At 45.2% G+C, this 25,538-nt stretch overlaps 1 protein-coding gene across 4 annotated transcripts in view; it reads left to right on the forward strand.

Annotated features, from left to right (window-relative positions):
• Positions 1–980: 980 nt before the first annotated feature.
• Positions 981–25,538, forward strand: part of THRAP3 (thyroid hormone receptor associated protein 3) — a 53,247-nt gene continuing 28,689 nt past the window's right edge. For 3 of the 4 annotated variants that reach the window (XM_069971663.1, XM_069971667.1, XM_069971666.1), the window contains exons 1-2: positions 981–1,116; positions 15,217–15,279. The gene's annotated coding sequence lies outside the window, so the exon portion shown is untranslated. Of the gene's footprint in view, positions 1,117–15,216; positions 15,280–22,122; positions 22,187–25,538 lie in introns of those variants that run through there. The other variant, XM_069971664.1, reaches the window with a different exon arrangement.

A 25,538-nucleotide genomic window follows, 5' to 3' on the forward strand; every position in this document is an offset into this window, starting at 1 on the left:
TGGTAAAATGAAAGACGCCATTACAAAGTACAACTATTCCTGTAAAAAACAAGCCCCCACATGGCCCTGTAGATAGAAAACGGAAAGTGCTAGAGCTCTTAGAAGGGGAGGAGGAAAAAACGAAAACACAAAAATGAAAATTTGCGCGGTCCACTGGGTCATTATGGGCCTGGTCCTCAAAGGGTTAAGCCCATCTCACACATATCTTTGAAAGACTGTTTACACGAAGCGATCTGCGAATTTTTTGCGAACGACCAACCACGATTTGAGATTATGCTGAAAGACCTCGTAGCTCGTCGCTCGCTCGTTTGCCGTGTTTACACGCCGCTCAAGTGCGATCGTTATCGCGAAAATTCGAACGATAATCGTTCCGCGTAAACGCAACATTAAGCTCCATTCACTTCAATGAAACCGAGTTGTTAAACCCCACCCAAACGGGGGACAAGAGTCTCTGTTGGCTGTATTTGTGATTTTACTACTATGTGTAAACCTAACCTGTCCCTGCTTATCTAGAATTATAAAATCTTCCATTTTGCTGGCGTTACAGTAAAAATAAATAAATACTCACCCCCCTGTCCTGCTCACCAGGTGAGTCACACCGCCCTCTGAGGAGAATAGTTCCTGCAGAGGCAACAGGAACAATCAGTGTTGAGCAGGGATCAGGATAGGTGAGTATCACTTTTTCTATGTTTTATTAAGTCCCCAAAATATCAAACATTTTAGCTTAATGGAGTTTTCTAGCCTGAGGCTCACTGTATAGCAGGTATAGGGAACCTTCAGCCCTCTCGCTGTGGCAAAACTACAATTCCCATCATGCCTGGATAGCCAAAGCGAAGCTTCGCTTCGCTTTGGCTATCCAGGCATGATGGGAATTGTAGTTTTGCCACAGCGAGAGGGCTGAAGGTTCCCGCCTTCCCTAAGTCTCGCCAAATCTCGCGGTACCTTCTGGGAAGCGTAGTTTACAGCCGAGAGGTTGTCCTGGTGTCGTGACGTTCTGCGCACGGCAGTTCCCAGCATGCATTGCGCGCTCAGCGTCCTGTGGCCGTGTTAGCGCTGGGCTCGGGTCAGAGTCTGCGCCGTGCTGTGAAGCGAGAAGAGGCCGACTGCACAGCCCAGGTGAGCGGGGAGCCCGGGGAGGACGGGCGGTGTGAGGCGAGCCGCCCAGTCTCTCATACACTGCGCCGTGTCTGATAGACGCCATTTTACAGCCCCGCGCGTCTTCCCGCCGTACCGCGATGTGAGCCCTGTGTGGGGGATGCGCTTCACGACAGAGGCGATCGCTGTACGGATACGTGCGGTAACGCTGACCTGTATGCGGTATAGGTGACCTTATATATATACACACATGCGTTATTATGTATAAATGGCTGTTGTGGGGGGGCAAAGGGCTGAGAGGAAGTGACGTCATCGGTGACGTCAGCATCTTACAATTAGGGTTGGGAAATGGACTTCGAGGGGAAAATTAAAGGGGATATATAGCAAAAAAAATTTAATTGCACTATACACAGCGAGGCATTTAGAACAGTAGTAGATTTCACTGGAAAATCCCTTTAATAGATCACCTGTCTGTTATACCGTTGTCTGCAGTGATTACGTGTCGCGATTCATCGTCATGACGTCACTGCTGTATAAAAACAAGGGGGCGGGGGAAGCTGCCGATCCAGATAAAATGTCCGCTCTGTTATTTGGCATCTCTTAAAGTAATAGTTCACCCGTAAATGTTTTCTTTTAAATCAACTGGTACCAGAGAATTGTAATATAATTCTATCAATAAGTCTTCCAGTATTTATCAGCTGCTGTATGTCCTGCAGGAAGTGGTGTATTCTCTCTCTCTCTCTCTGCTGCCACCTCTGTCCATGTCAGAAACTGTCCAGAACAGCAGCAAATCCCCATAGAAATCCTCTCTTGCCCTCACCACTTCCTGCAGGACATACAGCAGCTTATAAGTACTGGAAGACTGGAGATTTTTTTTTTTTTTTTTTTTTAATACAAGTAAATGACATATCTCTGGCACTTTCTGACACCGGTTGATTTGGTGAACAACCCTCTTTAAACTGCGGGGGTCAGTAGGGAAACATCAGTTGTGCAGGTAAACCCACCTACTTTCCTAAAGGGGTTATCCAGCGCTACAAAAACATGGCCACTTTCTTTCAGAGACAAAATGACTCTTGTCTCCAGTTCAGGTGCGGTTTGCAATTAAGCTCCATTCACTTCAATGGAACTGAGCAGCAAAACCCTGCCCAAGCTGGAGACAAGAGCGGGGCTGTCTCTGGAAGAAAGTGGCCATGGTTTTTGTAGAGCTGGATAACCCCTTTAAGGGTACAAACACACAACGTAAATGCAGCAGATACACAGCAGATTTGATGCTGTGTTCAGTTATTTAGATCTAATCTGCTGCATATCGCAGCAGAAAATACGCTGCGTATACGGTGTGTGTGTGTTTGTACCCTAAAGGGGTTATCCAGCACTACAAAAACATGGCCACTTCCCCCCCTACTGTTGCCTCCAGTTGAGGTGCGGTTTGCAATTAAGCTCCATTCACTTCAATGGAACTGAGTTTCAAAACCCCACCCAAACTGGAGACAACAGTAGGGGGAAAGTGGCCATGTTTTTTGTAGCGCTGGATAACCCCTTTAAGGATGAGAGTATACGACATATATTCTTATCATCTAAAAAAGCTGTATTAGCCTAACACCTACTAGTTGCTGAGATGATGTTTTGTTTTGAATGTTCTCTGCCACTGCCCTCTGTTAGCTAGGTGGCAGTGGCTAGGTTAGCTCTATCTTATCTTGAGACTAGTGTAGTTAGGCTACATTCACACGTTCCGTGTACCGCACAGAACACGGATGTGGAATGCCTGTAAGGGTATAAACCCACACACCGTATACACAGCGTATTTACTGCTGCGATACGCGGCAGATTAGATCTAAATAACTGAACACAGTATCAAATCTGCTGCGTATGGCAGCAGTAAATACGCTGTGTTTACGATATGTGGGTTTATACCCTAAAGGACTCTCCCCCCGCCTGGGCAGCATCTGTGATAAGATGCTGGGAGCGGGGGAACTGTACAGATATGCGCCACACTGTAATGACAGCACCGCGCGGCTCTGTCACTGCGGCACATATCTGTACAGTTCCCCCGCTCCTAGCATCTTATCACAGATGCTGCCCGGGCGGGGGGAGAGTCCTTTAGAGGCATTCCACATCCGTGTTCTGTGCGGTACAAGCAACGTGTGAATGTAGCCTTAGGGCCCTATTCCACCGGACGATTATCGTTTGCATAATCGCTACCGATTAACGATCTCAAACGACCGCTATTGCGAAAGACCTGAAAACGTTCGGTCATTTCCATGGAACGATAATCGTTACTTATGATCGTAATTGCGATCGTTTCTCTTCGCTATTTATTCGCTATTGCGTTCGTATCTATTGCGAACGACCGAACGATGTCTTATTCAATGCGAACGATTTGCGAACGAGCAACGATAAAAATAGGTCCAGGTCTTATAAAGCGATCAACGATTTCTCGTTCGGTCGTTAATCGTTAACTGCATTTCAACCGAACGATTATCGTTCAGATTCGAACGATTTAACGATAATCTGAACGATAATCGTCCGGTGGAATAGGGTCCTTAGGGTCCTATTACACGGAGCGATTTTTCAGGGTCCTTTTACACACACAAATATCTGACCAATTTATCTGGAAGATTTGTGAAGCCAAAGCCTGGAACAGATTATAAACAGAGAACAGGTCATAAAGAAAAGACTGGGATCTCTCCTCTTTTCAAATCCATTCCTGGCTTTGGCTTCACAAATCTGTCAGATAAATTGGTCAGAAATCTGTGTGTGTAAAAGTTACAGCGAACGATTAGCGATCATTTTAGGTTCAGATCTAATGGTCCATTAACACAAAGTGATAATTCACCCAATCAGATCGTTTAAACGATTTGGTTTTTAGAACGATCAGCGTTTAGACGAATAAATTGTTAGAAAAATCGTTATTGCAATCGTTTTTAAGATCGCTTAAGCCCATCTCACGCATAGGGTTAATCTTTGAAAGACTATTTACACTAAGCGATCTGCGAATGTTTAGCGAGCGAAGACGATTTGAGACCATGTTGAAAGATCACAATGAATGACTTCTCGCTGGTCGCTTGGTTGTTCGCTGTGTTTACACGAGCCCATTATCCCTCAATGCGATCGTTATTGCGAAAATTCGAACAATAATTCGAACGTTCGAAATTCGAACGTTTTAACAATTTTTTTTCATGATAACCATCCCGTGTAATAGGGCCCTTAGTGTCACCGCCCTACTAGTGTTGACACCATATACAATCTAGGGTCGTGGCAGAAGTTTATGATTTATTAGATTGGCTTTATTATCCTGTGCAGGGTCGGGGGGGGGGGGGGCTGTGTGGCCCTTTGTGTTTGTGTTGAGGATACAGCAAGGACACAGTCTGGACAATTGTCTGGTTTCCCTTTGTTATTGTTGAGACTTTTGCTAGTATGTTGGGTCTGTTGCCTGGTGATGGTTAGTGGGTGGCCATTGCTGATCTCCTTGTCTTGTGTAGGTTACCTTTGATGTATTTATAGGATACCTCATAAAGGTCTGACCATTGCCAGACCACCTGCCCAGCATAGAGATGCCTGAAGTCTATTATTGCTTTACACAAGAAGACTGGTATAAACGATGTGCAAGGCTTGTTTTTGCAGAAAAACTTTGTTGTTTTTCTTTTACACGTTTTCTTCCTTAGGCTCCGTTCACACTATGAAAGTTAAAGGGGTGCTCCAGCGTGGGGGCACTTTTTTGGGGGGACCGGGGAGGAGGTGGCTGAAATAAAAGACGTCCACTTACCTCCCCGGTTCCAGCGGCGGGTCCCGCATCGCGGCGCTCCGGTTCCCGGACGCTTCCTGGTGTCTGACGCCGCCCGAGACGCTACGTGTCAGGGCCTCTCAGCCACTCAGTGAGGGAGGCGGGATCCGTTTGAAGTCCGCTCGGATCCCGCCTCCTTCACTGAGTGGCTGAGCGTCCCTGACACGTAGCGTCTCGGGTGGCGTTAGACACGAGGAAGCGGCCCGGGCACCGGAGCGCCGTGATGCGGGACCCGCCGGTCCCCCCCAAAAAGTGCCCCCACGCTGGATAACCCCTTTAAGTAATAATTACGGCCGTAGTTGGAAATCTGCAACAACGGCCGTGATTATTCCGAAACTTTCGTACTACAGAACTTACATAGTGCTGCCCTCTATTGAATGCCTCCTCTCTCCGTGCGGAAGAATGGACGTGTCAGTTCTTTAGCACAGAGAGAGGAGGCTCGTGAGCCTCCCATGGACTGCCAGTATGTCACGGAGGCCGCCAGTTTTACTCCTTGTGAACGGAGCCCTAGCCATAAAATTTCCTTATCTAAATACTGATGCTTATTAGAGATGAGCGAACCGGGTTAGAGTCCATCCGAACCCGAACGTTCGGTATTTGATTAGCTGTGGCTGCTGAACTTGGATAAAGCTCTAAGGTTGTCTGGAAAACATGGATACAGCCAATGACTATATCCATGATTTCCACATAGCCTTAGGGCTTTATCCAACTTCAGCAGCCACCGCTAATCAAATGCCGAATGTTCGGGTTCGGATGGACTCCAGCATGCTCCAGGTTCGCTCATCTCTAATGCTTATACTTCGTGGACAATTCTTAATTTAAATCTAGTTTTTTGGGTTTTTTTGTGCTAAATCTATCTTTATCTGCACCCATCCTTACTCCTCTGTGCAGTAAAACCCCATTCCCCTTCCTCCGCTTTGTAGGCAAGGAGAGCTGCCAGTCTGTATATACTGTGGCAGTCTTCTCCATGTACCTGCTCCACCCTTACCCCAGTGGGCTGTTATCAATGTCCCCAGCAGTGGAGAGCAGCAGGTGCAGTGGCTATTTGAAGTCCGCAACGGCCATGTTGTCCTTCTACAGCACCTCATAGCCGACATGGGTTTGCTCCTCTGGGTCCATCACATTGTTAGTGGCCGTGGAACAAGGCCCTGCAGGACAGCTTGGATTTTTTTTTTTTAATAAAATTTGCAATTTAAAAAAAAAAAAAAATATCAGCTGTACTTATCAGTCCTCTGCAGCTGCAATGCCGATGCTCTGGGACTCCCACTAACCAAGAGGTCAAAGAGCTCTGTTTCCTAATTATCCTGCACATCAGGCCCTAGCATCTAAGCAGTGCATGGAGCTGTAGTGCAGTCCAGGTTTCTGGAGTCGGGCCCCCTATAGCTCTGCACAGCTGGGTGTCCATGGGTGCTGCTGGTGTAGGGGAAACAAGAAAGAAACTAATGGAAAGTTTAGCATTCTTTAGCATTATGGACCCATCCCTATTTTTGGCTAAAAAAATGCTGAGCTGCATACTTACCTGTGAAAGAGACCTCAGGCTATGCTTACACAGCAACGTGTGACCACTTTTGAGGGTAGCATCGGATTCATGTGACATATTTTACTAGCTGCCGCGGGCGCAGATTAACCTCATCAGCAGCCGCCAAGTAAAAAATCATGTCGTAAAAATGCACAGTGTGAACAGCCTGAAGGTATGCGCACATGGTTTCTTTCTGCACACTTACTTTTCTGAGCAAAATTTGGGGCACTTCCTGTGTTTTACACAAACAATGGTTACACAAGTTTTCTGGTACTAAAACATTTCTACATTCTCCCTAAATGTTTCAGAATGTGTCACTTTTTTTGTGCAGAATACATAGCGGGTGATTTTGTTTTGTTATATTTGTAATATGCACTAAAAAGGACGAGGTGTGTAGTCTTATTGTAAATAGTAGACTGCTAAACATGGTTCAGTGGATATTTCATAAATGTCTTTGGGTGGAACCCTTTAGAAAGCTGTGCACACCTTAGAAACCTGGAGAAGTGTTCCCATATAGGTCCGCTTTGGCAGTCATTTGTTTCAAGTTTTTATGATATATATATATTTTTTTAAAGAATTTTTGGTGTTTTTTTTTTTTTTTTTCTTTTCCTTTTCCATTATACTGTTTATGTTTCTAAATCCTGAAATCTCCCAGTTTTCATTCTGGCCAGTAGAGATGAGCGCTTTGTTTGCTCAGCACTCGGCTTATCAGCCTGCGGCATTTGATCTCTGTATTGCTCCACCCCGGGTTCCTGGAAAAGCTGGATCCAGTCCTGAGAAACCTCTCCCAGGTCGGAATATAAGCCGAGTAAACAAAGCGATTCACTTTGTAATGTAAATTTCTACTGGCCACTGTATTAGAGCCAGACACACACCTGTTTAAAGCAAACCAGTCGGTACACTTGTGCTGGTAATGCTGCTTAATAGGCTAAACATCTCTACTATATCTTCAGTTTGTTCCTGAGTATCAGTATATGCTTGGGGGTATGCAGAGCGCCGTGGAGTGCGGGACTTAACCATTCACAGCTCTCTGCCGGGGTGATTGATAGGCAAAGAGGCCTAAGCCCACCTTACTGAATGGGTCTTCTAGAAATTCATGTGCATGGTAACTAAACAAGCCCTGATTTTTATTTTTATGTGCTCTAATGTGGAACCTTGGTTATGGCGCACGTGACGTAGTTTTATGTCTTGAACTAATCAGCCGACATTGCAAAGAGTTAAATTTGTTGCAATCATTGCAGGACTGTGCGGTTGGCCAAAGTCCTGACTCAGATTGCTCTGTTTTATATCCAGCTCGGACTCTATAACATGGCCAGATGGAGAACTCCAGATGCTTTTTTTTTTAATATATGGCCAGGGAGGGGGTGGGTGAAAACAATAATTGCACTGGAGCCGAGGAGATAAGTGGATGTTATTGTTTTCACCCACCCCTTCCCTGGGCATATTGTAATAAGTGACCTGCCTGGAGTTCTCCCTTGAGGGTATGTGCATTCTTTGGACGGACTGCGGTATCTGATGTGCATAAGGGTAGTATTTCACGGGCTGATGGGGGCCCGATAATAATCTGCTAGATCGTCGCTCATTTACTGGGCCTATTACACGGCCCAATAATCGTTTAACAAGGGCTGCAAGGACATGGTTACTGATGTCCTTGCAGCCCTTGTTTAAACTATATACATTACCTATCCACGCTCCAGGGCTGCTTCTGCGTTCCACTTCTCCACAGGTCCCGCGCGTTCTAGCTTCAGAGTGGCCTGTCAGCTGACAGGCCGCCCAGCCAATCACAGGCTGGGGCCGCGGCGGCCTGTGATTGGCTGGGCGGTCTGTCATCTGACAGGCCACTCTGAAGCTAGAGCGAGCGGGACCCGGGGAGAAGACCACAGGAGCAGCCCTGGAACGTGGATAGGTAATGTATATCGACAGTCGCCGTCCACGCACCGCTATTACACGTAGCAGTGGGCGGTCGGCGCCCAACAAAAATAGGTCAGAACCTATATCAATAATCAGCCGATGATCGTTGTCATCGGTTGATCGTTGTATTTGTTACATGGAGCGATAATCGGACGATTATCGTTCCGTGTAATAGTACCCTAAAATGGTGTCTATGGCACAGGCGGAGATGCACGGGGGCGAGTGGCAGAATCCGCGGCTGGTGACTCACTCTGATTCCTCACTGTGCACATACCCTTAGGGCCCATTGACACTACGGAATTGGCACTGAGATTTCGCTCAGAACCCCGCTCGTGGACTCCATGCCAAATCCTGCCTGCTATGTCTTTCAATGGGAGGTCTTGCGCACCTCAGCGCCTCTCCTCTCAAAGAATTGACATGAATTTACATTTTTTTGAGAGCGGAGAACCAACCTTATTGCGCTATTTTGGGTTGGTGGCAGTCCTGTACGGACGGACCCTGTTAGGTGGTACACAGTGCAGGGTGGCAGACTGCCTCCATACCTTTCACAAAATCAAGGAGGAAAGCGGCGTATAATTGGGAGTGTAGTATGACCCCATAGATATCGGCGGTGTCCATGGGCAGCGCAGTGATGTCATACAGGGCTAAAAAGCTTACAGTAACTTGTCCTGTTCTACCTCAGTACATGAACATAGGCTACTTTCTGCTGTACTGTCATGTAAGTACACCCTAGGTATAGAGTGGAAACATCTTGAATATTTGTTACCCCAGCTGCTTGGCACTGACAGTGAAGCATGTTTGTATTAATGCGTTGCAGCTGCTGTTGATGGGATCCATTTGTTGGGGCTAGCAATGTGATTTAGATGTAAACCATTGTGTGTATTATCACTGGGAAAGTCAATTCTTGCTTATCCATGCTATACGATATGTCTTACATGCAGAGGCTTCCCAGTTGCACAATGAAATTCCTTTGGTGATGGTAAAATATGAACCAGGCTTTCTCAGTAAATTATTTTTCTGCATTTTTTTTTTCCTTTTCATTCAACATGACACCCAACCTTCTGGATTTCTACTGTAATGGCTACAGAAACTGAAGAGTCGAAGAAGCCAGCTCATATCATACCCATGGGCTATAGAAATGTCACAGTCATATTTTGATTGCACATTGCTTTTTTCTTTGTTTTTCGAGCGCATGTTGTTGCAACAATAAGCAACTCTCCCTCATTTTGGGATCATGGAGCTGTATAGAGTATAGACTTCCAGAAGCTTAGGATAAGGCCACACAATGATTCCCATCAATGCAACCTCCATCAATCATTCAAGTAAATGGGGTTGCATTGTGACACAGCAGTCGCAAAAAAATCCATCCAGGGTCCATTTATTTGAATAATCATTGGAGTCTTGTGAACAGGCAGTGCAACGTGGGGGGTTCCTGGTTGCACCATGGTTCCCTGCTGCTATCATCAACACTAATAGTGCATTTACACAGACAGATTTGTCTGACAGGTTATTGAAGCCAAAGTCAGGAATTGATATGAAAAGAGAAATATCAGTCTTTTATGACCTATTCTCTGTTTATAGTCTGTTCCTGGCTTTGGCTTCAATTATCTGTCAGATAAATCTGTCTGTGTAAACACAAATTACACAAAACTATCTCGTGTAATAGAAGACAACGATCAGCCGACATGAACGGTGTCGGCTGATCGTTGTCTGTCGTTTGCCTTTCAACATGTTGAAAGACAAACCATTAAGTTAGCAACGATCAGCTGCTGCCGCTGCTATTTTTTTATGGGCTGCCCGGATGATCTAGCGATCACCCGGGCAGCCTCCCTGCTCCACCCCCCCCCCCCCTTGCTCTTACACGATCGCTGCCGATGCGTGTAATAGCGCCAGCAGGGAGAAAGCGAGCGCTCCTTCCCCCAGTGTCCTCCTGCGGCATCTCCAGGTCACTAACTAAACAATCCCACCTCCACTTCAGAGTCTTGGCAGTGTCAGCAGATCAGCCAATCGGTGACTGCGAAGGGACAGCACTGTGGTCAGTCATTGGCTGAGAAAGCAGTCACTGCCGAGACAAGTCCATCTCAGAACTGGTGGCTGGATCATCCAGCATGGGACCCAGGGACACCAGGGGAGCACAGCGAGGTAAGAATAGCCTCCCTATTTTCTATATAACTGCGGCTCTATACAAAAAGTTTTAAAATGCTGGATAACCCCTTCAAATCTGCTGCAGATTCTGTGTGAATATACCCTTAGAAAAGCATTTCTCCTTGTAGAAGTATCAGGCCTGCTGGCGGCATAGTGTACAGTGTAGAGAATGCTCTGCGGTTAGTTGTTTATTTAGACGTGAACCCTCCCCATGTAAGCAGGAGACAGTCTCATGACAAGTCATTACAGTTGTCCTGTTTCCAAGCAAAGTCTAAGCTGCTCACTTGTTTTGGACTTTAATCAATAGGTGTAAAGTGCTCTCGGTGACAGCTGCGATCCAGAGCTCGGTCAGCCTTACTGCCCTGTAAATCCACAGTGGAAAGTCCTGGCCATTACAGGCGCACAAGTGAGGAGACCGGGAGAAGTATATGACAGCCGTTCATGTTGGTTTCCTATTGTTACTGAAGTCATTTATTATAGTGTGAAAAGATGCCATACCACGCACCTATAAGGCCTCTTACACACGTTACATGCATAGTCTGTATATACGGACTGACTGCAACGGACCGGATTATCAGGAACTTTGAAACAGTTTAAATATCCCTGCTGCTGTACTGATACAGCTGCATGGGGGGGATAGGATGATAAAGTGCCTAGTGCATGGTAGGGCTAGGCGATTAATCAAATTAATTCGATTATCGGAAAAAAAAAAAATTTAAATAAAAAAAGAGCGCTCCCCTGCCTGGACACAGCTCCAGTGATGTCACTCGGCACTTGTTCATAGGATGGACAGCGACAGCGGAAGGCCGCACGCTCCTGCTCCGCACGCTGCTTCTGACGGGGCGGGGGTCAGAGCTGGTTAATCGTTAACCCTGCTTTGCCTCCGCCGCACCTGCAACTCCCTGGCAGGGGGATACCACCACCACCACCCTGCCGATCAGGCCCCACCATTCAAAAACCCGCCGCTCCTGCTTCGGCTAGGTTCACACTGCGTTTTCAGCATCCGTTTAACGCATCCGTTTTTTTCAAAAAACGCATGAAAAACGGATTGCAAAAAACGGATTCATTTGTGTGCATCCGTTTTTCCATTGACTTCCATTATAAAAAAAAACGGATCCGTTTTTTTGGCGGACCAAAACGGACCAAAAAAACGTTGCTGACCCTATTTTTCTGGACGTTAAAAAAAAACGGATCCGTTAAACGGATGCTGAAAACGCAGTGTGAACCTAGCCTTCTCTTCCCGCCACCAGGGACTCAGCTTCCGGGATTCTGGGTACAACTCTCCACGTCGCTGGCACCCCTATCAGCAGCTGCAAGCCTGCGGGGTACTCCAGGCAGGGCTCCAGACTAAAAAATTTACCTGGGAGCCATTGGCTCCTAACCTGAAAAATTTAGGCGCCAAATAGAATATTTGGTCGCCAACATTTTAAACCATGTAAAATTAATGTTATGTTTAATGGGACTTACTGTGTGCAGAGGCCACGGCAGCCTCCTCCTCCTTTAGATCCTTTCTTTTCTTAGTTTGAAAACGTTCAACATGGAAACTTGCAACTTGACAACCATATACAGTCTGACTCAGTACTTCAGCCTCACTTGGCTAGCCTATTAATGAGGCTTACTCTTCTGAACTTGAACTTAAAGGGAACCTGTCGACCCCCGTACCGGGGTGACAGGCTCCCAACCCCCCGTTAGAGCCCCCTATACTCACCTCATCTTCACCCCGCTTCTGAAGATGGTGGGGTCACGGAGATCTCAGCCGCTGCAGCCCGGCGTGCGCTGAGAGATGAGTCCAACGCTCATAGAGAATGACGGGAGAGTCCAGCGCTCCGTCATTCTCTATGAGCGTTGGACTCATCTCTCAGTGTGCGCGTCAGGCTGCAGCGGCTGAGATATCCGTGACCCGACCATCTTCAGAAGCGGGACCCGGCGCGATGAGGTGAGTATAGGGGGTTCTAACGGGGGTTGGGAGCCTGTCCCCCCGTCACCGGGGGAGACAGGTTCCCTTTAAAAGCTTGCAACAGTCTATACATACTGAGCTAGACTTATATATATATATATATATATAGATAGATATATCTCTCACCTAGTGACTAATGCAAGTGACCCCCTACAATACAGACACCTGAGGGGCCCTGATAATAATAATTGTGCATATATCTATCTCCCAGTGTCTGCAGCCAGTTTGCCCTACACTTATAGATGGCCCCCTCCCCTTATAGATGACCCCCTCTACCCCCATTATAGATGCCCCCTCCTCCCCCCCATTATAGATGCCCCCTCTCCCCCCCCCTTATAGATACCCCCCTCCCCTTATGGATGACCCCCTCTACCCCCATTATAGATGCCCCTCTCCCCCCCCCATTATAGATGCCCCCTCTTCTCCCCCCCTTATAGATGGCCCCCTCCCCTTATAGATGACCCCCTCTACCCCCATTATAGATGCCCCCTCCTCCCCCCCATTATAGATGCCCCCTCTCCCCCCCCCATTATAGATGCCCCCTCTTCTCACCCCCTTATAGATACCCCCTCCCCTTATGGATGACCCCCTCTACCCCCATTATAGATGCCCCCTCCTCCCCCCCATTATAGATGCCCCCTCTCCCCCCCCCATTATAGATGCCCCCTCTTCTCCCCCCCATTATAGATGCCCCCTCCTCCCCCCCATTATAGATGCCCCCTCTTCTCCCCCCCTTATAGATGCCCCCTCTTCTCCCCCCCTTATAGATGCCCCCTCTTCTCCCCCCCTTATAGATGCCCCCTCTCCCCCCCATTATAGATGCCCCCTCTCCCCCCCCCATTATAGATGCCCCCTCTCCCCCCCCCATTATAGATGCCCCCTCTCCCCCCCCCATTATAGATGCCCCCTCCTCCCCCCATTATAGATGCCCCCTCTTGCCCCCCCCCCCTTTCCTCTATGCTAAGCAATATTTAAAAAAAAACAAACACACAAACTCACCTGAGAACCCGCTCCCCCGGCGATCCTCTTCTTCTTCGGACGCTGTCCCCGGCTGATGCGCGGCTGCCGGGGGTGTCCCGTCCTATCCCCGGCAGCGCAGCGCGTCAGTGAGCTCTCTGTACGCCGGGGCTGTGACTTCTGACACAGGAAGCGTCTCTGACGCGCGCTTCCTGTGCCGGAAGTCAGGGCCCCAGGCATCTCACTGATGCGCCGCGCTGCCGGGGATAGGATGGGACATCCCCGGCAGCCGCGCATCAGCCGCGCATCTTAAAGAGACAGCGCGCCGCCGCCGGGGCCAGTCGCAAATGGCGCCCAGATTAATAAATCTGGGCGCCATTTGCAAAATGTCAGTCGCATTGGCGACCATTTTGGTCGCCATCTGGAGCCCTGCCAGGTATCCATTTGCATATACTGGCGCAGGTCTATATATAGCTCCAGTTCTGGCACAGTGTACATGAAGGAGACTGCCCCAGTATATAGAGTCGGTATATACTGTGGTAGTGCAGTGTATACCAGCCCTGGTGCTGTATATAGCTCTGCTGCACTGCCACAGTATATCCAGAGTCTGTATATACTGTAAAAAAGTCTCCTCCATGTATACTGACCGCTCTAGTAATGTGTATACAGACATTACACTGCCACAGTATACAGACACAGAGCTCTCCTCTCTTTACCTGTATGGCATGGGGAGGGGTTACTGCAGGAAAGCGTAAGGATAGGTAGAGGTAGATTTTGGCCAAAAAAAATAAAAAATCCAGATCTAAATCGAGAATTGTCAAAAAAAAAAAAATCGAGATTTTATTTTTTGACCATATCGCCCAGCCCTAGTGCAAGGGTATGTGCTAATATGCCAATGACTGGGATAGTAGCAATATTGGTACAAATAGCTATAAGTAGCAGCAAAATGGGATTTATGTACAGATATGTACACAAGTAACTAGAATGCCAAAAAAGATGATACATGTATAATATGCACAAGTGCAAAAGAAGGCAAAACCCAAGTACTATGGTGGCAAAACAATATATAATGCTGCTAAACAGTAAGTATAGGATGCACAATCCCAGCCTCAGGCACTACATACCAGTGCTAATGTCCCATGACCACTGACTTCTGCCTCACCCCGACGTACGTTTCTTACACCTTTAGAGAGTAATGAACCTATACTTACCTATAAGTCGCAGTGTATTTTTAGAATAAGTCGCCGTGTACATTTCATAAATATCCCAGGGACAAATTTACCATTCTGTAGGAATATTCTGATCATCTTATAACAGGTTAGCATCATTCATGGCTTTTGTATGCGCAAAGAATTCATCAAACTGGTGCATGATACTGGTGATACATTTAAATATAAAGATTTTCTTCAAAAATAAGTTTATAAATCCCACTTAAATGCTTAAAGCGTACCAACAGGGGTTGTGATCATAAGCAGTTTTGCAATATATTCACTTTATGCACGGCCGAACTGCAGTCCATGCTCCCTCAGTGCCAATATTTGTTTTTTTCTCTGTTCAAAAAAAAAAAAAAAAGACTGATGGCAATAAACTTAGAAAAAGTTAATATAATTAGCCAAATTATATTATCGACTATGCATGCTTACCTGTGACAGGAGAGCTGACTGTACAATGCAAGCACCCCCCAGAGGTCATTGGTTGGCCTTCTGTGTCCTTGATCATACATTGTTGACGAATTCTGGCCATTCTGGCACCTATCATTTAAACAAAGATTCTTGCTGTAGCTATAAAGCTATTTGTTTGTGTATTTTATTACAACTACTTTATCTTTTTTTTTTTTTTTTTTCTTCACAGATTCGGAGCCCTGTCTATTACATGAGTTAACTTCTCACAAGTCTTTTACTTACTCTACCCAAGGTACGGTTACTGTCCCAGATCTATTTACGTTAAATCATGTGATTATTTTTTTAATAGAAACTGCTGCTTGCCGATAATGAAATGTTGCTTGTAAAGCCTGAGACCCTCTCATATGGCGGAAAATAAATAATCTGCTGTTATTGCGGTGGTTGGAGCCGACTTCATCTACATAAAGTCTCTCTTGGGAACACCTGACAGTCTTTCATACAGTGTGATCTCCTCACATGGTGCTCTGCAAAGACAATGAGAATGTAATTACACAATGGCAGATAATCTCCTAAGCACACACATTACACTCAGAGACTTGAGGCCCTTTTACAAAATTGATTATCGCCAATGAGCGTCAATGTTCATTCAGTCGATAATCTGTGTGTGTAAAAGTGTCAGCGATCGAGGGCTGATCGCATGTCTTGAGCTGCCCTATAAATCATTGTTCATCGAAGGCACATCTTTCCGTGTTTACAGGAGATGTGTGGTTGATAGCGTTGTATTTAAAGGAGAAGTGCAGCGAAGATTTTTATTAAAGTATTGTATTGCCCCCCAAAAGTTATACAAATCACCAATATACACTTGAAATAGAAATGCTTATAAAGTGCTTTTTTTCCCTGCACTTTCTACTGCATCAAGGCTTCACTTCCTGGATAACATGGTGATGTCACTTCCTGGATAACATGGTGATGTCACTTCCTGGATAACATGGTGATGTCAAGACCCGACTCCCAGAGCTGTGCAGGCTGTGGCTGCTGGAAATGATGATGGCAGAGGGATGCTCAGTGTCCCTCTGCCATCATCCTCTCCAGCAGCCACAGCCCGCACAGCTCTGGGAGTCGGGTCGTGACATCACCATGTGATCCAGGAAGTGACATCACCATGTTTGATCCAGGAAGTGACATCACCATGTTTGATCCAGGAAGTGACATCACCATGTTTGATCCAGGAAGTGACATCACCATGTTTGATCCAGGAAGTGACATCACCATGTTTGATCCAGGAAGTGAAGCCTTGATGCAGTAATAAGTGCACTTTATAAGCATTTCCCATAATAAGTGTATATTGGCGATTTGTTTAACTTCTGGGGGGCAATACGATACTTCAGTAAAAATTTTCGCTGGACTTTTCCTTTAAATGGCTGCACAAACAATGCAAAGATCGTTTGTGCAGCCCGGCTGTACAATGAATTGTCATGTAAAGGCCTTGCAAACCAGTGCCGATCTCGCTGATTTGCTGCCATAGACATATTCAATTTGAGACGTCTCAAAGGTGTATTCCCATCTACTGCATTGGTGGCATGTTGCTAAGATATCTCTCCTCTGGGATCCCCACTAATCCTGAGATTAAAGGGGTACCAGAGCTAATTTAGTGCCGCCCCATGATAGTGCTGTTATATTTCATATTTCTTTTCATAGTGTGCTCTTTCATACCTCCACGCTAGTACATTTGATCCCATCCTCTTACCATCATTTTTCTTTCTTTACGATGAGTTTATCCTTCCTGTGCAGGCAGCTGTTGTAGGTATGCATGAGGGAATGGCGTGCCAGTCTGTATACTTTACAATTAGACTCCATTACTAAGGTTACTGTGCATTCTTGACATTGAGGATCCAGTTTCACATTGCTCATGGCTTGTCTACACTCTTCAGAGGCTGTCAGTAGTAGTATATCTCACATTAGATATACTGTTGTATGTTCCAGCCAATGAAGTTACCTTATTATGGCTTTTTTTTGTATGTGTGTGAACATAGCCTAATAATCTACAGTTGCACTTTCACAGCATCTATGCAACAGTTTGCAATGATAAACTGTAACCGTGGATTTATTACAGGTTTTGACTTCTTGAAACAACTTTCATGTTAATAGGGTAAACACACAATGAATCTGCTGCAGGTTTGCAATGTAGGTTGACATGCTGTGGATTTAATATCTGCACTTACATCTTGCCACCGTACCTCACAGCTCGGACATATGAAAAATATGGGAGATTTGGTGCCACATGCAGTACACAACCAGTACTTGCCAGGAATTTCTGCAGCTCTTCTGGATCAATTTTATTTTTAGAAGATGCTGCGAGGTACATAACAATTGTGTATGCCTACCCATCCTACTCTGCTGCTGCTTTCCAGGCCACCTGCTGTCTGCCACCCTCCTCTTTTTCAAAACTCCTGCTGATGTGCCCGGTGAACAGGATATGACCATATGACCACCTAAGTTTATTCTTTTACATTTTATTGATCCGTCAAGGGAATTAGTAGAGGAAACCTAAACAAACGGGGAGCTTTATCAAGTGTAGCATAAAGCCCTTCCTCCATGCACCACGCCATGTTTACTCAGAGGCGCACATCTCTTCAAATTTGTTGAATCTGAGGCTGCAGATAGCTACACCAGCTGAGAGAGCATAAATAGTCATATATCCGGCATGGGTGTTAGTGTCACTGTTGTGTGTCGTTTCCCCCCCCCCCCCCCCCCCCCCCCCCCCCAGAAATCAGTAGTCCAGACGATTTTAAGAAACTTTGTAATTGGGTTTATTAGGCAAATATGCCATTATCTGCATTCAAAAAGACTTTCCCCAGGCCCCCCCTCCCCTCTCTTCTTCACTGCTCATTATTAGGAAATCTCCACTCTTTAACATCAGTCGAGCCCTGTGTAACCTATGGAGATGGGAGGGGGGAGATTAGTTGCCAGCACAGAACAAAGGACTACACAGCAGGACCTGTGTGAAAGCCGGTATTCAGAGGTCAGTGCTGACTTCAGAGAAGATGGCCCGGTGATGTAGCTGTAAATTAACTCTTTGTTGTCCTGTTTTGGTGCCTCATCTCCCTTCTTCATAGAGAACTATAAAGACGGGGGGAGAGCTTCAAACTGCTTTTTCATGATAAAAATGCATTTTTCAGCAAATAAACCCAATTACAAAGTTTTTTAAAATCGCCTTTACGACAGTGACACTTTAAGCCTGAGAGCTTCATTTCTTTCATTATTCATTTTTATAATAAGTTATAACTTTAGTGTCATTGATACATGTTGTGATATTGGTTTATTTATATGCCTAGAATATTTTGATGTAATTCCTATGTCTTATGGTTAAATCTCCTTTTTCTTCCAACCCCCTCTGACATCATGGACTATTTTTTTTTTTGTATAAATTGATTGTTTGTTAGTTCAATCTCCATGACTCTTGAGAAAGGAACCGGAGCGGTTCCGAAACGCGTTGAGTCTTTTAATACATTTTATACATATATTTTTTAGTTTTATTATTTTTTTTTGTTGTACCTGCGCCCTCACACCCGTGTGTTTGTGGTTGGAGGAATCGTTACCCTGTATAAATGAGCTTTAAAAAAAATAAAAGCAGAGCAGTGATTGGCTGCTTTTTTGCCCCAGTTTTCATCTTGTCCAATGTATGCACCAAAATGTTTGCCCTTAATTTGTCATGTGTTTGACATTACTGTATTGCTTTATATTCATAGTGAGTCTTGGACGACTGTGGTAGAAAAGTGTGAGCCAGGAATATAGAATCAACACACTGACTAATACACTGTGGAATGAGTGACTGGGGATTTCCAGACTTACTTACAAGGGGAGATTTAGCAATCCTTATGCAAAGTATCTCTAGAGTAGTTTCAGCCAGTCAAATTTTAAAAGGCTTTTCAAAAAATGAACCCTGGAATCTGATTGGTTGCTGTGGGCAAGTACTGAATGGGTTTTTTTTTTTTTTTTTTTTTTGCACAAGATTTTATTGCCGCCACGCTTCCTCTGCAGACGCGCACCCAAGACAGAGTACTTGCAGCAGCGCTGGAAGAAGAAGAATTCTGTCTCTGGCACGCACCTGCGCAGGGAGCGCAGTGACCTATCCTGCCGCCAGCCAAAGTTGATAGTTACACTTTATTCTCCCCCTATAGTTTTGAAAATAATGTTGTTTATAAGGTTATAAGGTCTTGTTTTATACAGTTTAGTATTTCCGTGCACTTTCAAGTGTCACTGTCGTTTAAATTATTTTTGCAGAAATCAATAGTCCAGGCGATTTTAAGAAACTTTGTAATTGGGTTTATTAGCCCAAAAATGCATTTTTATCATGAAAAAGCAGTTTAAAGCTCTCCATCCTGTCTTCAGGATTTTCTATTGGGAGGGGTGTAGGGAGAGGAGGCACCAAAGCAAGACAACAAAGAGTTAATTTACAGCTACATCACCAGGCTATCTCGGACGTCAGCTCTGACCTCTGAATACCGGCTTTCACACAGGTCCCGCTGTGTAATCCTTTGTTCTCTGCTGCTGACTAATCTTCTCCTCCCCCCTCCCCTCTCCATAGATTAGACAGGGCACGACTGATGTAAAAGAGTCAAGATTTCCTGATAATGAGCAGTGGATGAGAGAGAGGGAGGGAGGGGAGGGGGGGACCTGGGGAAAGTCTTTTTGAATTCAGATAATGGCATATTTGCCTAATAAACCCAATTACAAAGTTTCTTAAAATCACCTGTACTATTGTGTGTGTGTGTGTGTATTTGGGTTTGAAAGTGTATAGGATGTGAGTGGGACTGTACTGTGTGTAATGCACAGTGTATTTGAGTGTACAACCAAAAATATGGAACAAACAGCGCAATAATAAATTCTGCGCAAAAACTGTATCAGAGAAACTTTACACAGCCCTGCAGCTGATGAATCTGGTAATATGATAAAGTAGCACAAGTACAACCATATCTCCAAGCAATTGAGCACAGTGCAGATCTTCACGTCCATCAAGTTTCCCCCCTGTAAAAATCCAAGAATGTGCAGTAATGTGGAACCTTTGTGGCTTTCATGCAGTTTTGCACACAATATCCACACACAGCCGGGAGGTCAATGTCAACTGTCAGATTCTTGTTTTTCTTTTAAAGTGCAATCTAGTGGTGCACAGTAGTAGTAAGTACAACCATGTCTCCAAGCAATGGGGCACGGTGCAAATTTTTTAATTCATCAAGTACCGCCCCCCCTCTCTAAAATGCTGAAATGCGCTGTAAGAATGTAAAAATTGTTGTATTTTTATTTAGGCCTGAATATTCATATTTCATTTCCCAGCAGCAGCAGGCGGTTATGTTAGTACTTTATATTGTTGCCGTTGTGGAGCTGAGAGTCCATCTTGTTCTTGGTTCCTCCATTTTTTATTCTTAAAATATATCTGGTAAAGCGACATATATAATAATGTAGGTGGATCCAACACTCGTCTTCAGGGACAAAAATCACATTCTTTATTTGAATCCATCATAAACGAAAATGAATATAATAAAAAAAGGTCCCATGAGCAAGTTGATTGTCCGACATGTTTTTAACCTGTTAATCGGGGTTCTTTCTTTGCCTGGACAAAGTGACGGACTACAATAGTGATCACCACATTTCACCTTGAGCTTACTGTACGGCTATATGTCAGAGCTAGAGATGAGCGCAACTCAGGCATGCTAAAGTCCCATCATTCTGCATTTAAATACGGGTTGCAAGAAAAGTTGGATGCAGCTATAGGCCATATCCCTATTGACCTGGACTCCCTAGGACTGCGTTCCACTTCAGCCGCCGGTATTCAAATGCTGAACACTCTGACTTGAGCATACTTGAGTGGCTCTCATCTGTAGCCAGGAGGACAAATTGGGATACATCCCCCCCCCCCATGAGTAAATGGTTATTTACAACCCCACCCCCCCCCCCCCCCCCCCCCCCCCCCCCCCCCCCGCCGCCGCCCCAGCGACACAGACCATGCTTTCAAATACAGTGGATAAAATGTAAGGCAATGCATGCCAGCGCGCTGTATAGCAAAAGGGCATTCGTTAGGCATGAACTGGTTTAGGGCTGAGCGATCAAAATAATTTGAATGATTCGGCCTTGAAAATTGTAAATTATATTTAAAAAAAATTACCCACACTGCAGCAGGGCTTTACACAGCACCAGGGCCTGCACAGTGTGTATGGAGAAGACTGTCACCGTATATACAGACACTGCACTGCCTCAGTGTGTGTGTTTGGGATATATATATATATATATATATATATATATTAATTATTCTGTATATACTGTCAGTTTTCATGTACGCTGTGCAGGACTGGGTAACTGCATTGCCACTGTGTGTGTGTGTATATATATATATATATATATATATATATATATATATATATATATATAAATATAAAATATATTCTATAATAATCTGTATATACTGTCAGTTTCCATGTACGCTGTGCACTGTGTGTGTGTGTGTGTGTGTGTGTGTGTGTGTGTGTGTGTGTGTGTGTGTGTGTATAGCATCTGAATATAAAATGGCAGTGCAGTGTCTGTATATACTGTGCCAGTCTCAATGTACACTAGGCAGGACTGGGTACAGACACTGGCAGATTTCCTCTCTTTGCCTATAAGGGGGTGGAGGTTACTAATTTAGCAAAAAAAAAAAAAATTTAAATCGAGAATCATAATTTGGAAAAACAAAAATCTCAATTTTCTTTTTTGGCCATATCGTCCAGCCCTACACTGACCACACATCTTCTGGACTTTTCTCCCTGTGTATAAAAACAAAACCTGCATAAAGCCTCAGTTGTACGTTGTACGCTCCGTTTAAATTATACTGACTGTCAGGCAGTCTCCCCTTTACCCTTGTGACCCCCACAGCTATTCACCATAGCATGGAGAACCTTCTATTGCCGCAGCCCCGTACACTTTATATCTAGACCTTTATTGTCATAGGGCACAACGTTATTATTTTAATCCACCACTACGTGTTTTTCCCAAAGAAATGCAAATCTCCTAACCCATGGAGGATGGCCTCTAAGCTGTGCTATAACTTTAATAGACGGCTGGGTGGAGTTTACACGCTGCAGATTTGCAAAACTCTTTTGTAGATGAAACCAGGAAGGAAATTTGACCTTTCTGGTTCTACTAGCGAGGACCTCGCATCATTCACTGTAAGTTGTGCCCTGTTTTCCTGCCGCTGATCTTCTTTTAGAATAGTTTCTTATGGGCTTTTACTCTTCCCTCTTTGTATTGTTGGTCTTATCTTCGCTTCGCGTTGCTATACGTAAGCACCGGACCTGAGCACTTTTACTGTACTGGATTTATGTGACTTGTCCCTGTGCAAACTTTTGTCTCCCGACTTTATCATTGACTATAGACGACGAGCCGCTTTGCATGAGTCTGAGCGACTCGCTGCACATATTTACATTTCAAGGTGGTGGTATTTTCTCTTGCACGGGAATCTATCTTTCCGTCTATCCATCATGTCTGTCTGAATTGCCCTGGGTTATACTGGCTTTAAGTAATTTCGGAAGCTTCTGTGCATTGTTTTATCCGAGCTGGACAAACATCATTGTCCTGCTGCTAAATAATGTTAACCCTTTAAGTGTCGGTAACGCCGTGTAGCAGTTGTGTACGTAAGTCGTACGCTCGATTTAGCCTTTTTTTTTTTTTTTTTTTTGTGATGGCGCTTGACTGACGTGGCTCATCTTGGTTAGTTGGATTTTACCCAGGAATCCTCTGTCCCCTCGGGCTGTTTGTTCCACCCTCTGTCCCCAGGTGGGGGCCAATTTCTCTAGGGTATCCAAGTGATAAACAGGTTTCAGTCGTTCACCTGCTGCTTTTAAGCTTGCCAGCAGAACTCCAGGGAGCGACAGTCTCACAAATAAATACTTATTTACAGCGAGGCTGAGTTGGCTTTTTAAGTATTTTCGGTTCCCCTTACGGATTACTCATAGATATTACAGTAACCGGCCTGAGACCTCAGAAGGCTCTGCCCGTGCAAGTCAATTTTATATACTTTTCCATGATGCCTGATGATCCATGTTAAACCAGAGAACCCACACAGTACTGAGAGGGGCTTGGTGACTGGTTTTGCGCTCTTTATTGCATAGTGGTGCTCCTGCCCACTGACTATGCAGAGATCTACAGTGTGAATAAGGCCACTGCATCCCTACCGGTCATAAATTGTAGTGAAGTGAGATCATGTGTTATCTTGGTGTCCTTTTACATGATATGGGTACCGTGTAAGGACACAAATGAGCGCCTTTTATTTGGCACAATTGAGCAGCTGAGTCTCACGAACTATCCTTGTATCATTTGTGCGGCCATGGAAACTGACAGCACAGATATGCTTTTGTCCACGCTGTCAGTTTTCAGGTCTCAGAGACAGTACATATTTGCCTAGTGTGCTGCTGTGTCATCCCGCTCCCTGGCTCTTCTGTCCAACTGTGTCTTCAGGATGCTGTCCCCGCCTCCTCTGGCTGTCAATCATTCTGCAGGAGGCAATGGCCTTAAAGCGACTCTGTACCCACAATCTGTCCCTCCAAAAACCACTTGTACCTTCGGATAGCTGCTTTTAGTCCAACATCTTTCCTGGGGTCCGTTCGGCAGGTGATACAGTTATTGTCCTAAAAAAAAAAAACTTTTAAACTTGCAGCCCTGTGTCAAACGGCCGTGGCTTGGAGTATCTGTGCCCTAACTTTGCACCACCCCTCCGTCCCTCCTCCCCATGCTCTTCATCATTAGGAATGCCGCTAGAACATTTTCTCCTGTCTGAACATTGCATAGGTGCCTTAACGATCCAGCCCATGTGCCGTGCTGACACAGGTGAGGAATAGGAGACAATCTGCCTGGAGCATTCCTTATGATGAGGAAATAAAGGCTAAAAAGAAAATTAAAAACGAGGCGCTATAGGGTAATATTGTACGTGAAAAGGCAGATAAAAACCGTTTTAAATAAAACTGCTCACCTGGTGGTGTTGTGCTAAGACCACAACACCTCTGAGCGCTGTCAGTGTAGATATGATGATAGCCGTGGCAGCCAGGCTCCGGTTGTCGATACCGCGATCCGGGAAAGGAGAAGGGCAGATCTCTCCGAGGACCAGAATAGCCAGGAAAAAACGGCGCACACCGGCTTCAGAATACGTGGTTTCAAAAGGTGGACAACTCTCCTGCTTGATAAAGGGGTACATGGTACCTCGAAATGCGTTGCTTTTATGAGACCATCAAAATCCACCTTTTGAAACCACGTATTCTGAAGCCGGTGTGCGCCGTTTTTTCCTGGCTCTTCTGGTCCTCGGAGAGATCTGCGGACTGAATGCTGTATCTGCCCTTATGATGAGGAGGGACAGAGAGGTTGTGCCAGCCTAATGCATACACAATCTAGGCCACGCCTGTTTGGCATGGGGCTGCCAGTTTAAAAGTGTTTTTTTTAGCACAATAACTGCATCACCTGCCAAACGGACCCCAGGACAGATCTTAGATTAAAAGCAGCTATCCGAAGGTACAAGCGGTGTGGGGGGGACAGATTGTGGGTACAGAGTCACTTTAAGATACAGCAGCACAGAGTAGAATGGGAGAACCAGAGAGCGGGGTGGGGGATCACACAGCAGCGCACTAGGTAAGTATGCACTGCATGTGCGATTTAAAAAATTGACAGCACGGAGGGTGCAGCCGATAGCCATACACTTTAAAAACATGATCAGCTGAGGATAAGGCATTTTCCCTGTTCTCAGCTGATTGCTGTCACTTTTACGATTATCGTTTGAATTTTCGCAATAACAATCGCATTTGAGCAATAATCTGCTTGTGTAAACACAGCGAACGATCAAGCGACGAGTGAGAAATCGTTCATTGTGATCTTTCAGCAAGTTCTCAAATCATCGTTGGTCGTTTACTGAAAATTTGCAGATCGCTTTGTGTAAAGTCTTTCACCAATTCACCCTATGTGTGAGATGGGCTTAAGCGATCTTAAAACTATCACAATAATAATTTTTCTAAACGATATATCGTTCAATCTCAATGCTGATCGTTATATAAAAAACATTGTTACTTCAAAATTGTTAATCGTTCGATTGGGCGATTTATCGCTCCGTGTAAACGCACCATTACACATTGCTAGGAGCATTGCTGGCATCACTCCTGGCAGATAGTCGCCCCATGTGAAAGGCTCTTTATAGTGTCAGCGGTTTGGGATGTAAATTACAGCCGACATTCACTTTAATCAAGTTAAACTAGAAATCTCCCAGTGCTCTTTCTGTCTCTAATATGAGACCTCCTGAAATTTCAGTCTTTCTGTGCGTTGACGACGCGATTTGTTTTGGTCCAGCTGTGCTCCTATAATAACTCAGAGCGTAAGGGACCGAGGCTTAGTGGAGATTAGCTTTTAAACAGGTGATAGTTTGTAAATATTTCATGAAACACGGCGTGTAGAATGGTCTCTTAAAGGGAAGGTGTAACCTAACCAGGTTCAGCTGTTAATTGTTTAACAGCAAACTAATCCACTTGACAAGTGATGGTAGCA

Source organism: Dendropsophus ebraccatus, chromosome 5 (genome assembly GCF_027789765.1).
Source record: "Dendropsophus ebraccatus isolate aDenEbr1 chromosome 5, aDenEbr1.pat, whole genome shotgun sequence".
Lineage (NCBI taxonomy): Eukaryota > Metazoa > Chordata > Amphibia > Anura > Hylidae > Dendropsophus > Dendropsophus ebraccatus.